Genomic DNA, 15019 nt, shown 5'->3' with positions numbered 1-15019 from the left:
AAAAATGTGCACCAAAGTTGTGTTTGGAAAGCAAAAACTGCAAGCACATTGCAGATTAAAATGAAATTGAAAGTTGTGTGCAGAATGGCCAATTTTGCATGGGCAATTTGATCACAGTTTTAAAAAATTAGCTCCTGAAGTTATTTGACTACTTACCTGCATACAATCAAATACATATAGATTTCCATACTGTCTTGTAGTGCTTTTGAGTATTTAACAGTAGAGTTACACACAGGGGGACCATTGACCACCACTGGTGTTGGCGTGACTTAGTTGAGAGAATATGAAGAATACCTACCAGGAATCTTTCCTTAGTCATACATTGCTGCATGGTTATTTTCCCATCCTTTAACATTTATCTTAAAGACATGATATACCTGGTGCATGTTACTGAACAGTTTGGAAACAGTGAACTGTAGTGAGGCGGTGTGGCTCCCCGCCACCTCGGAGAGGGAAGAGCCAATCCGGATGCCGGAGTGGGTGGAGCTAGGGAGCTCAGAACCCGCCCCTCAGAGGGTCAGGTGTTGACACGGAAGTATAAAGGCTCATCCTCAGAGCTCAGAAAGGCCCGAGCCGCCAGAGAGGCCAGACGCCTCCAACCTAGCTTGTGACTGGGAAAACTCTGTGGCCCAAGGCAGCCGCCAGGACTGGCCGGGCCTGCCCTGCGCCCGCTACCCGGAGGAATTGCCGGACCTACCCTGTGCTCACTATTTAGAAGAACCTATGGTGCTGGATCCCCCTCAGAGGACAACACCCTGACCCAGGTACTACCCGAGGGGGAGTCTGGAAGTAGCCCGGGGGCAGCCGACCCTAGTCTGGCTGCAGCACTGCCAGAGCGCCCCTGATTATGCAGCAAGTCTTCTGCCATTGCTAGGGCCCTGGGCTGGGACGCAGTGGAGTGGGAGAGCCTGTGTCCCCCCTGCCACCCAACTCATGGGTGGCAGTCTCCCCCTCTCCCAGGCCTGAGGAGGCTTGGGCCTATTGCTATTGGTTGTACTGTTATTGTTCAGCCCTGCTTGAAGGCCTGAGCTCTGACTTTGCACTGCCTCGCCCTGACCTAGGGCCTGGGCTTGCCACTAACTATACTGTTGTTGCTCACCCCTGACTCCGGGCCTGAGCCCCGACTCTTGTACTGTGTTGATCAGCCCTGACTGCAGGCTGAGCAACACAGCCTAACTCACCACTTGGTGCCCCGCCCTGACCTAGGACCTGGGCTTATTGCTATAGTTTATAGTACCAGTGCTCAGCTCCAGCCCGAGGGCCTGAGCACCTGCCCCAGTGTTGCCCACCTTGACCCAGGGGTGGGCTTACAGTATTTGTTCCTGTTACAGCAAGGGCTGCTGAGGGAGACCCCATGGCCAGACTAATTCCCCAACATCAACTGTGTGTAGTGAGCTGATGTGGCTCCCTGCCGCCCCGGAGAGGGTCGAGCCCCGGTTAACCCTTGTACATGAACATATAGGAATGATGGGAGCAGGAGGCGGCAGATATCATGGTACTTAAAATAAGGCTAAGTGTTAGTTTGGTTGTGTTGATACATGGACATTTTGGGGAAAGGGAAGAGAGGAGGCTCTAGTTGTTTTCCATGAAACAGATCTCTTATCCATACTTTAATTAGAAAATGCCAGCCCATGGAAATATACCATCTTCCTATGCATCAGTATTCCTGGTGACTATGATAACAGAAGAAGACAGTAGTTCAAAAAACATTTAACTGCTTATCCACATAATCTACTTTGTACCTATCTTTGTAGCCTATCCTTAAAGTTTAAAAATGAACAAAACAAAATGAACTCCAGTCTCTCTCAATATCTACATTCATGCTGCTTCAGAATGGGATTGAAATCTTTAAATAATTGATTTTGTTTTTGTATTACAGCAACCATCATCATTAAAGACATAAAAGCCTTGGCGATGATCAGTTAGATTATTGTCTCTGAAAGAAGTCTGTAAATCTTCTCCAAAAGGTGAAACATTAACATGCAGCATCTTTTGATAGACAAAATCATTTAAAAAAGTCATCTTTTCAATACGTTCAGTACATGAAATAAAGCTTAGTCCACTTATTTTTGTTAAAGTATTAACAGAGTGCTGTAGCTGTAGAATAACTTTTTAATATATTGTGGTGCTGAATAGAACCTCCCTCAAAATCGCAGTTTAGCTAAAGGTGGGTAAGGCATCATCTTAATAGGTTACCCAGGACCTCCCTCCCTCTGTCCCTCCTTTAGCTCTTGAAGTTATTTGACTACTTACTTGCATACAGTCAAATACATATCACTGTTTGTATTTGATTGGTTACTGACTAACTGCTCCCCATTGGAGGCAAGAATGTTACTCCTGAACAAAGATAAGAGACAGGTGGCCAGTGACCTGATTTCCTTAGGAAGGGAATGGTGTCACTCGAAAACAAAACCTGGGAATTGGCTGCAGACCACTGGGTCTGGGCCAATCCGCTGGCAGAGGTGGGATCTAGATAGAAGCCCTAGGTATAACAAGATCCAATGTCTGGAAGATGAAGCTAGACAAATTCAGACTGGAATAAGGAGTATATGTTTAGCAGTGAGGGAAAGTAATCATTGGAACAACCTACCGAGGGCTATGATGGAGTCTACCTCACTTTTAAATCAAGATCGAGTGCTTTTCTAAAGGATACGCTGTAGTTCAGGGGTTCCCAAACTGTGGTACACTTACCCATGAGAGTATGCAAGACATCTCTGGGGGAGTATGTGGGAGAAATTGTGTAATGGTGGATTTTATTAATCAATTATTTTATTTATTGCATTTTTATAATAGGTTACTCAGACCAAACTTTAAAACTCAGTGGGAATTTGTTATATAAAATACAGTAATTAATTTACTTCAAGATGTACCAATGAGAACACAGAGACACTGACATATAGAGCCCTCACTACAATCATCGTACAATGCGGATTCAGTTGCCCAGCAACTGTCCAATCTAACACTAAGAGTGTTGGGTTTTTTTCAGTTGTCTGTGTTGCACTATAACTATATCTGTATGTAACAGTAAAATATGGACAGATGGCTAAAGACAGGTAGTATTAAGAAGAACACACAAAGTATCAGTCATGATGAGAAGGGTAGGGGCAGACAGGTAGATCTGGAAGTGGGTATGCAATAAGCAAAGTTTGGGAACCTCTGGTATAATTCAGGGAAGAAATTAATTCAGGGAAGCTCTCTGTTGTGCAGGAGGTTTGATTAGATGCCACAATGGTCCCTTCTGGCCTTATCTATTAATCCAAGCTACTGCAGCTGTGCTGCAAGAGAAGGAGCAGAGAACAGTGTAGTTAGGAGCAGCAGTGGTGTTGATCCAAAAGGGTAGAAAGCAGCACAGCTGGGAGCTACAGCTGAGGTGCCAGCCCATGAAGAAGTGGGATGCAGCCAGGAAGCTGAGATCAACCCAGCAACAAAAGGACCAGAACCAGCTTATTCAGCAGGAAAAAGGATTCATCACCCTGAGCTCACATCACACCTCAGAATCAGAGACCGCAACAAAGGGCTGGTCTACATTGGGGGGGGATTGACCTAAGATACGCAACTTCAGCTACATGAATAGCGTAGCTGAAGTCGAAGTATCTTAGATCGACTTACCTGGGAGTTCCGGAGTCGACGGGGAGCGCATTCGGGGATATCGATCCCCGATAAATCGATCGCTACCCGCTGATAGCTGGAACACACTTTAGACCAGGACTGAGGCACTGGGGTTAGGAAGTTGTGACGTTATGAGTGTAATATAATAGCTCATTGAAAGGTAACAGGGCCAGAAAGAGTTAATTAACTCACAGACTGACCTGACCCATGGCCGAACTTTAGCGACTGGTTAGGAAGATATGTAATGAATACAGCTTTGAAATGCAAGTCTGCATTGTTAGAGATAGAAGGGTAGATGTTTGCTCAGGTCTTGTGAAGTAAGCAAACAAGTCTTGTCTATTGCTATAAGATCAAAGATCAAAAAAGGAATATTAACATTTAGGAAGACACTTGAGTGAAATAGTATTATTGTCTATATGTTTCTTTGAAGGTTGTGGTAACCTGTATCTGAACTGTTTAATGGATAAATTACCTTGTGCTAATTGCCATGATGTTTAGGAGAAGGAAAGTTAAGCCTATTGTTTTCTCAGGCCAAAAGGCTGCTGGAAATGTATAAAAACTCTGGGACATGACCCTTCTTCATCTCAAATCTGCTTTGGGTTTCAAGAGGGGAGGAACCTTAAGCCACAAGGATTGAGATCCCCAGTCACTGACTGGAGTCATCCTGAATATGGACATTGGACTATAACCTATGGACTATTTCTAAAAGGACTTTTGGCAGCTACAAGCTCATCTCTGCTATGTACCTGAACCTCACGAATTGAATTCAAGTCTGTATGTATATTGATCTTTTAAGCAACACTCTCTCACTTTTCTCTTTTTTTAATAAATTTTAGTTTAGTTAATAAGAATTGACTATAAGCGTGTATTTTGATTAAGATCCAAGTTATAATTGGACCTGGGTATGTGGCTGATCCTTTGGGGTCAGAAGCACCTTTTCTTTTATATGATGAGATAAAGATTTTCAGTAATCATCATCATATCTGACATGTGTGTCTGGATGGAGTCCTGAGGCTGGGCACTTTAAGGGAAGTGCATTGTTTGGACTTCTGAATAACCAGTGAGGTACTATAGAAGCTGTTTTGGGTTGGCTTGGTAAATCTAAGTATTGGAATATCCACCAGCTTTTGGGGTTTGTCTGCCCCGTTTTGTTTGCAGTTCACCCTAATTGAGTGACCTCAGCTGGCTCCCATGGGCAGCATCATCACAGAAGTATGGACAAAGAACATTAGTCTGTATATTCAGACATTGGGGATGGGGGGGGAGGGACATTGTACTAGTGTTTAGGAAGGCATACGTGTAACTCCAGTTGGGGTCTCCCACCCCTGATACTGACTAAGGGCTTGCCTCTACTTTGGTAAAGATACTTATTGCTGAGAGCAGTGTCTGTTCCGGTGGTTAGCTTCTGCCTCTCCAAGGAGGGCTGGTGCTTAATGATGGGCAAGAGATAGACTGGAATGTTGCCTCAGTAGCAGACCAGAGAGTCACAATTTCACCTTTTCTGTACCGGTGGGAGAGAAGAGAGGAGAGGTAAGGATGAATTACTTCTCCCCTTTAGTGGACCAGGTTACCCTCCCACCGCCTACTGTGCCCCTGGCAGGCTACTCCTGCCCACTTCCACCTACAGGGGCAGTACTGCACAAGCAGTCTTTGTTCCCCTCCCTGTGGCCACAGTCTCAAAGCAGGACTGAGCAGAAAATTAAGAGGCACTTATTCCCCTGAACAGCCATAGTGGCACAATCTCTAGTCCATAGTGATTTCTCCCGATCAAAGCACTTGGGGTGCTAGACAAATTTCTACAACACAATTCATTCACAAACATCCCTCTACCTCCCCCTTGATATTTGGTAATGGCAGCTTGTGGTTATACTGAAATGGTAAGCAGAGCACAACCTTAAGTGTGCTCCTCATATTTATTCCAAAGGTTTTGAGTTATAGCCATTAACTCTAATTTGAGCTTCAGAATTGTTATTTTTGGTGTTAAATTATTTTATATATTCTATTGTGAAATCAATTTGTCCTAGACCCAGCATTTAAAACTCCCATCAATGTACCTGGTCAAAAGCCTTTTCAGCATCAAGTGATCAATATTTTCTTCCTTTTCTGCCTTTATTTCTGTAATATTATTTAAAAAGCCTTCTAAAATTGTCAGAACCCATTCTATTTGTGATCAAACTTCTCTAACTTTCATCTATTATATTCTATGTTAATTATTACAAACTTTTTGCAATTTTTTAAAATAATATTTTAAAATCAATAATCAGTAGTAGATTTGACTGTATGCAACAAAGTGTGTTTCTTCTATGGCTTACTTTGGGATCACTAAACTCCATGTATTGGACAGATTATTGTATAGAATAAAAGAATGATTTACATAACAGTAATGATTTTTGAAAAATTCTGAATAACCTCTAAAGCATTCCAAAGTCAAATGAAGCTCAGTATTTCTGAATATTCAATAAGCAGTAGCATGGAGGAAGAAAAAGCCTCTTTGAAATGATGTCCCCTTTAAACCAGTTTAAATGTACACTGTCCAGCACATTGTAGGTTTCTAGGACATGGAAGCAAGAGGCCACAGACTACAATGGTCCACAGGACATGATATACAGTTTTGTATAACCAGTATAAAGACACTATTTTACCCCATTTTTAGAAAAAAGTATGTATATATATGAATGACTCTGGAAAGAGGACAGAACTGTGAGAGATGCTAAGTTTAAAACCCATGGATAGTTATATACAATTGTTCAAAGCACAAATTGATTCCTGTCTTCTGGATGTGACTTGAACCACCAGAGAGTACTTCCAGATACACCGGCTAGAATCCAAAACAATTAGTGATGGTCCACTGTATCAAAAGCGGCAGAGGGTTCCAGTGTTGTGTAACCAAAATTGCCACAAACTGACAACAAACAAAAACCACTGTGTGAAATCTTTCATGTGTCTCTAACTAGAAGGCTTTAGCCCAGTGTGATACTCATCTTGGTTGTAAGTGACATCCAAATGAACCTGAAATTCAATACCTTCCAGCTTCTTAATCAACTTCCTAAAAAAGGGAAGGTCCTAAATAGGGGAGTAGTTGGCAAAGATTCCAGCATCAAAATATGATTTCTTAAAGAAGAGGCAGATTACCATGTTTGAAAACACTCAGTAACTTCCCCTCCCATGGGTAATAATGCTGGTTGGAATTTTCTCACAAAATACATTTTTGGTCAGAAATGCTGATTCATTGAAACTTGCTGTTGGAAAGGGTCAGTTTTGATTAATTTCTTGTTTCAAAAATTTTTGGAAATAAAGGTTCCAAAATTGTCAAAATGGAATGCTCTCAAAAGAAAATATTTCTTTTTTTCCTTTTGAAGCTACTTGTCATTTCAAAATTCAAGCTAATTATAACTCTCTTTGCTATATTGAGGACCCAGTTAAATATTTGTTCCCCATGTAAATACTTACAGACTGTAATCTAGTCACCCTTTAAGTTTCCCTTTCTTAAGCTCAATAGCTTAAGCTTCTTAAATCTATAAGACATGTTTTCTTAGCCTTTAATCATTCTTGTGTCTCTTCTCTGAACCCTCTCAAATTGTTCAACATCATTTTGGAATTGTGGGCACCAGAACTGAACAAAGTATTTCAGCAGTGGTTGCACTAGTGCCAAATACAGAGGTAAAATAGTCTCTTTCCTACTTGAGTTTCTCCTTTTTATGCATCCAAGGATCACAGTTGTCCTTTTGGCCACAATGTCACACTGGGAGCTCATGTTTAGCTGATTATCCACCACGACCCCACAAATATTTTTCAGACTCTGTTTCCCAGGATAGAGTTCTCGATCTTGTAAGTATGGTCTACATTCTTTGTTCCTAGATGTATATATTTGCATTTAGCCATATTAAAATGCATATTGTTTGATTATATCCTGTTTAAAAGTAATCCAGATCTCTCTCTATCAGTGACTTGTCATCTTCATTATTTACCCCTCTCCCAATTTTATTTCATTTGCAAACTTTATCAGTGAGGATCAGACCATCAATACAAATTTTAAATAGCAGGGCCAAGAACCAATCTCTGTGGGACGCCACTAAAAATACACACATTAAATGAGGATTCCCCAATTATAATTACATTTTGAGACCTATCAGTTAGCAATATTTTAATCCAATATGCCATGTACATTTTATATCTTTCTAGGTTTTTAATCAAGATGTCATGTGGTACCAAGCCAAATGCCTTACAGAATGCTAAATATACTTAATCAACACTACTACCATTACACTGCTCTACAGCCAAAATGCTTCTGAAATAAATGTAGTCAAACTTTACTAATTCTGGGTCACTGAGAATGAAAATGATGCTTAAAATTGTTGATTGGCTCTAGTTTTCAAGATATGCTATTGGGTCAGTATATACGACCATTGACTTGGGAATGGTGGAGGATAAGTGAGTTATAAAGGGAAGGGATCTCAATTTAAACCAGAAATGACTAAAATACATCTTTGACTAGATCTATGAATAAATCTATGACTGGGTTTGGACAGTACTTGCTTTTTAGGCAAAACAATGAATGATGCAATCTTAAGCTGGTATTGCATCATACATGATATGTATTGCATCATGTTATTCCTAGAAGTCATGGATGATGCAATCATAACGAAGCTTACATCACTCTGCTGAACAAATATCAGCTCTAGAAATCATACAGTGTCGTGCTCTCTTATTTGTCAGTGTTTGATTTTGCAAAGGGACACATTTCTGTTTAGCTAAAGTGAGCAGAGATGCCTCGTATTTGTGTGAACAGTGCAGATAACTACTGCTATGTTTGTGGTGAAGTGATCACAAAAGCGCAGTATAACCACTATGGTTAAGAAAGTCTTTCACCTTTATTTTGGCTGCAAAATTTTGGAGATCAGGACAAGAGGTGGGCCCCACACATGCTGCAACACTTGTGCAACAAATCTTCGCCAGTGGTTGAACAGGAAAAGGAAATCTATGCCTTTTGCAGTGCCAATGATTTGGAGAGAGCCAACAGATCATACCAGCAATTGTTACTTCTGCATGGTGCCTCCAGTTGGGAAAGGTGTGTCAAGGAAGAAAAAAGTAGACTGTGCATTATTCAAACATTCCATCAGCTATACGCCCAGTACCCCACGGAGAAGAACTGCCGGTTCCTCATGCACCAGAATCATTCTCACTTGAGTCAGACGAGGAAGAGGAAGAGGATGAAACTTCTGGACCTGAACCATCAATGTCACAGGACCCACATTTTCTCCCATCCTCCTCCTCTGAACCACACCTCATAACACAAGGTGAACTGAATGACCTTGTCAGGGATTTGGAACTACCTAAGAGTAAGGCAGAGCTGTTGGGCTCCAAACTACAGCAGTGGAATCTCCTGGCAGGTGATGTTAGGGTTTCCATGTTCCGTGACCGTCAAAAGGATCTTGTCCGCTTCTTCTTCATGGAAGGTGATCTTGTAGCCTGAAACAACATTGATGGTGCGATGGCAGCCCTCAACATCATTCACGATCCAGATGAGTGGAGACTGTTCATTGATTCATCGAAGACGAGTCTTAAAGCTGTTTTACTGCAAAATGGCAATGTTTTGCCATCAATTCCAGTTGGTCAAGCAGTCCATATGAAGGAAACCTATGACAACATGAAACAACTTTTGAGGTGCATAAACTATAACCAACATCAGTGGCAGCTCTGTGGCGATTTGAAGGTTGTTGCTGTCTTGCTTGGTGTGCAGACTGGATACACAAAGTACTGCTGTTTTCTCTGTGAATGGGATAGTCGTGCAAGAGATTCCCACTACATTAAGAAAGATTGGCCACTCCGACAGTCATTGGAACCTGGAAGGAAAAGTGTTCAGCATCCACCACTTGTTGAATCAAGGAAGATTTTGTTACCACCCTTACACATCAAGCTGGGTCTGATGAAGAACTTTGTCAAGGCCATTGACAAAACACAAGCAGCTTTCAAGTAACTCCGTGGAAAATTTCCAAGGCTAAGTGAAGCTAAGATAAAGGAAGGTTGGTCCTCAGATTTGTGAACTTCTTCGAGATGATGCATTTGACCATGCACTGCGTGGCAAGGAAAAGACGGTATGGAAAGCCTTCCAGTTAGTGGCAATACATTTTCTCGGAAACAACAAGGCAGACAACTACTGGTTGTTGGTGGAAAACCTCCTCAAGGTATACAAAAGCCTTGGTTGCAACATGTCACTAAAGATACATTTTTTGCACTCTCATCTAGATTTTTTTCCACCGAACTGCGGAGCAGTGAGCAACAAGCATGGCGAGCGATTTCACCAGGACATTGCAACAATGGAGAAATGCTATCAGGGCAAATGGAGCCCATCAATGCTTGCAGACTATTACTGGACAGTGACAAGAGATGCTCCATTTAATGAATACAAGAGACAAGCCAAGAAGCGCCGAGTAGACACTGAATAGGTCTAAACTATGTACATAATCGTTTTTTGCCTTTTGGTTCATAATACATTTTATTTATATAACCCTTTTGCTGATTTTTACAGTGCTACATAAACAGGATAGGTGAAATATTATCATGTAAAGCAACCATAAACACATGAAAAGACCTAGGTTTACACTTTAAGACGCTACTATCTACACAATATACATAGACATAAATTGTAAAAACTTAAATATCTTAGAAACAGTAGCCAATCAGTTGTTTTAATTGTCATATTTGAATTCAGCACATCAAAATACATAATAAATAGCACATTTTATCTCTGAAGCAGACGACTTCTCAAAAATTGTAGACCAGTGTTATCCACCAAATTTGTAATCTCATGAAAAAAAGTATCAAGTTAATTTGACAGAATCTATTTTCCATAAACCCATGTAGACTGGCATTCATTATATTACCCACCTTTAATTCTTTATTAATCAAGTTCCATATCAGTGCTCCATTATCCCTCCTGGATCAATGCCAAACTAGCAGGATTACAATTACCCTGGTCATCCTGTTTATCTTTTTAAAATATTGTACAACATTAGCTTTCTTCAAATCTTCTGAAACTTCCAGAGTGTTCCAAGATGTATTGAAATCAACATCAACAGTCCAGCAGCTCTTCATTCAGCTCTTTTAGAATTCTTAGATGGAAATTAACCGGACCTGTGGTTTAACATCCTCCTGAAATACTAGGGGAATGGAAAGAGTGTTGTGATATGATACGACTACAACACCTGTTTCTCCCCACCCCCCAATTATAGAACAGAAATATTTATTGAACACTTCTGCCTTTGCTGCATTAGTATTGAGAATTCTATTATTTCCATCTAGTAATGGACCAATACTATTCAAAAAGGTTAAAATCTAAATGAAACATTTGAATTGATCCAAACCAAATTTATTATTTGGATTGTTGGTTCATAAACATTTTTGCGATTTTAAAATTTCATCCTGATTTGGGATGGATTTTTTTTTTCAAAATGTTGACATTCCTTCCACTCAGATCTAGTAGATAGTGCCTCAATAAAAACACCACTCCCACACTACTTACTTTAAACAGACAGGTGACAAGATTCAGAACGGCAGTCAGTGGGACATGGGGAATCCAGAAAACCAGACATTCATGTCAGAAACCACAGAAAACCTAACCAAAGGCAAACAGTCCATTGAGACCCTGAAGTTCTGGTAATTCAAAGCCCAAAGAGACCAGCCCAAAGTCCCTCAATCTTATAGGTGAAGAATTCAACAAATTTATCAGAGCAATATATTGAAGGAACTAATAACATGGAAAGGCAGTCTGGATTAATCAGACTATGCATTACAGTTAAGAGTACAGATTGACAACTCTTTGTAATGTCTAAGACTGAAGATATACCTTTTCTATTTGATCACATCTAATGCTTGTACAGGAGAAGATTAGATTATAGGTGACATCACCTATAATTTCTAATTTGCAATCTATGTAGTCCAACTCCTGAAAATCTTCAATCAACCACAGTGATCTAGCTCTGGGCAACTGGCAGTGAAAACAATCAATATACCGTGAGAGGCCAAGGAATCATGAGTCATTTCAAACTGTGGTTTGTGTGATGGGCTACATCCTGTCTAGAAATGGAACACAAATAAAATTCATCACTTTTCAGTAGACTACAGCAATGGTAGTATTGACAAGACTCCTCAGTCTCTGGAACCAGAGAGAAAAAAATCAGAATTGGCACTAATATAGTAGAGGAATAACCCCTTTTTCTGAAACATGTAGTGTGATGGTCAAACTACCTACTAGGCATGACCCAACCACAAGAAATATTCAGCCAACCTCCAGAATCAATGTTAAGCCTAAAGTCACACTTTTGTGAAACCCATGGATGAAAATCACATTTCATTCTTCTCAGGAAGTCAGACGACTGCCCATTCAAGCTTGTGTCTGCAGGCACATGGAAATCCCCAAAGAAAATAATAGAGTCCAACAGAATGCCTGGCAAAAGTTCAGATAACACATCTTGAAATGTCATAAATAACCCATTGGTTTGTAAACGGTAGACAAATATTTTGGAAATGAAAACTAGTGACTGATTATGGCCATGTGCCTGACAGGTTACCCCTATCAGCACAGGTTAACTCCTTATGCTTAATTTAAAGAAGAAAAAAATCCATGTGGCATAGCGGGGACATTTCATTTTAATTAATGCTTAGTGCATTGTATCACATTTCTTTGCTCATCTCTGTTTGGTAGAGATATAAGCTATCCTGCAAGACAAAAAATAATGAGGGTAAAGGTTAAATGTCATGAAAGTAAAAATAGAGATAATTTTAGTGTTCCCAGGCATATTGAAAGGTTTGCTCATCAATATTGTGAGTAAAATTTCATTTTTAAGGTTAACATTAAGGACAAGGAAATAAAAGTTGAGAAAAAATAACATTCATCCATCTAGAAATTCAGATTAGTGAGTGCTGTTATTGCTGCAATGCTGCTATAAACTGAGTTGAACGCATGAGGTTATGCATTAAAAGAGTGAACTGCAGACAGGGCCGGCTCCAGGCACCAGCCAAGCAAGCTCGTGCTTGGGGAGGCAGATTGTACGAGGCGGCATTCGGCCCAATCCTAGAGCGGCACGGCCGCTTTTTTTGTTTTGTTTTGTTTTGTTTTGTTTGTTCCGCTCCGGCCACCCTGTAGGGGGCGGCGGTGTGGAGGAAGGGAGCGTCCTGCAGCAAGCCCGGCAGGGCAGCCGCTTCCTTCCTTCTCAGCCTACTGGGGCACGGAGCCCTCCTGGTAGGCGGCTCGGCGGTTGGGGCCGCTGACAGCGCCCCACTGAAGCCCTGGCCGCCCCCTTCTCTCTCTCTCTCCCCCCGCTTTCTCCCCGGCTAGCCGGGGCACCAGCGCAGGGAGTCCCCCTGCACTCTGGCTCCGGTCGCGCCGCAAGTGTTTTGTTGTTGTTGTTGTTTTTTGTTTTTTGCTTGGGGCGGCAAAAAAGCCAGAGCCGGCCCTGACTGCAGAGGACATAACCTAGGCCAAGGTTTTCAAAAGTGGTTAGCACCCTTCAGGGACAGATACCTTACTGCATTTTCCTTAATAATCAGTGTAACATTGAAATAGCAATTGAATTAAAGAAGAGAACTCTAACAGCAGGCATTGTGATTGGCAGGAGGAAGTGGGAAGTGACACACCTTTTATCAAATCCACATTATTTTATCAAAAACATCTGGTCACAATGACATATTGTTCTCTTGTCACACACTGCTTGCTTTGTAATATTTCAACAGCAGCACTGGCTGCAGTTATTTTTGCCTTTTATGAGGTTCTGATTTTTTTTTTTTTTTCTAACTCCTGGCCCAAATACAATTTGGGGTTTCATATATCCTTGACCAAACGATATGAAAAGAAGTGTTACGCTACTAAATCTGCTCAGTGAGATGTTTGTTGTTATGACCAGATGTCAGCAAAGAAATCTTGCATGGCAGGATGATGCAATAGGTAGGATCTGCCAAAGAGAGACAGCTTTACATATTCCAGTCACACATAATTCTAACTTTACTGAGAACAAAATATGTCCCCCTAATTCACACACACACTTTGACACAGCAAAAGCCAGGACAGCTTCCTATCCCCTTCAAGCTTCTTGTTAACTCCAGACTTTTTTGCCTTAAAATTTTTTATCTCATACACTCCTCCCCAGTTTAATACTGCTTTGGGTCTGAGTAAAAGACAAAACAATGCAAACAGTCTCTCCTTCTGTGGGTGACTTACTCACAGAAAGTTCACACACCATTATGGGACAATGTCTTGTTCCTGGGTCACCAAATTCCTAGTGATTATCTTCTGTCACATGTCAAATCTCAAAGCCTTTGTGTGGTCTTGGTGGGATACAACCCTTCATCTTCAGGAGAAAGGTGGCAATAGTTTTACAGACCTTGCTTCTACAGAGCAGTGTGTCCTGCCCAACCAAAAAAACCCAGAGCCTGCACCTCCTCTGATTCAAGCGTATAGGAGTGTCGGACAGTCTCTGTTGGATAGGACATGTATCACATTAAAACAATGCAGTGTTCCATTAAAAATTAATTCCAGCTTTGTAGTATCTTCTGTTACTAGGATCTCTTTGGAACAAGACAAAAGAATATTCAGATCTACCATAGACTTCTCTGTTGCATCAGTCACAGCAGAAGGAACTGATGCATTTGTGTCAGTTTCTACTTTGACATGATGTTCAATAATCAATCACATCACATCAATAATCATTTCCCCACATCTATTGGCATCTGCTTATAAGATATAAATGTGCTCTCAAGACTCATGACGTGGGCCATGTTATATCAGATGGTTTGTCCTGTTGATATTCCAGTAAAAACTGTCAGACCTGTCATAACTTTGACAACTCTTGACCCCAAATTGAGGAGGAAAAGCCATAAAAATAGTTGCAGCAAAGTTCTCACCCAATAGAAGATAGCAGCCCCAGTATCCATTAAGCAAAAGCAGTTCTTTGATTCACATTGAGCCATAAAACAAGCAGTTGGAGTACTACTACTTATGTAAATTGCCTCATTTTTGCTCTGCTTTGGATGGGTCTCTGTCCTTTGAGACTAGTCCAGAGCATTTTGTGCTGGCTTCTAGGCATTACTTCTAGCCTGGCATTCATATTGTATAGTCCCATTCATCCACATATGTACCCTATTGGCAGTCCCCATAGTTGCTAAGCAGCTGATATGGAGATAAAGAGAATAAGAGGCAGCCACAGGCCGTGCCCCAGCACAGTACTCACCTTGCTCTTAGTCTTGCAAACTTCCTGTTACCTCTTACACTTCCTACAAATGCCTGTTTTTCCTAAGCAAACAGTAGGCTCCACACTGTAAGCACCAAGCAGTATTTTCTTGAGCAAACAGTTATCAATAAATTCCCCTCTTCCATACTGTTGAGAGGATAGAAAAATACTGCAAACAGCTATGG

Source organism: Trachemys scripta, chromosome 1 (assembly GCF_013100865.1).
Source record: "Trachemys scripta elegans isolate TJP31775 chromosome 1, CAS_Tse_1.0, whole genome shotgun sequence".
NCBI lineage: Eukaryota > Metazoa > Chordata > Testudines > Emydidae > Trachemys > Trachemys scripta.
The sequence above is the reverse complement of the archived record's forward strand: the minus strand, read 5'-3'. Positions refer to the sequence as shown.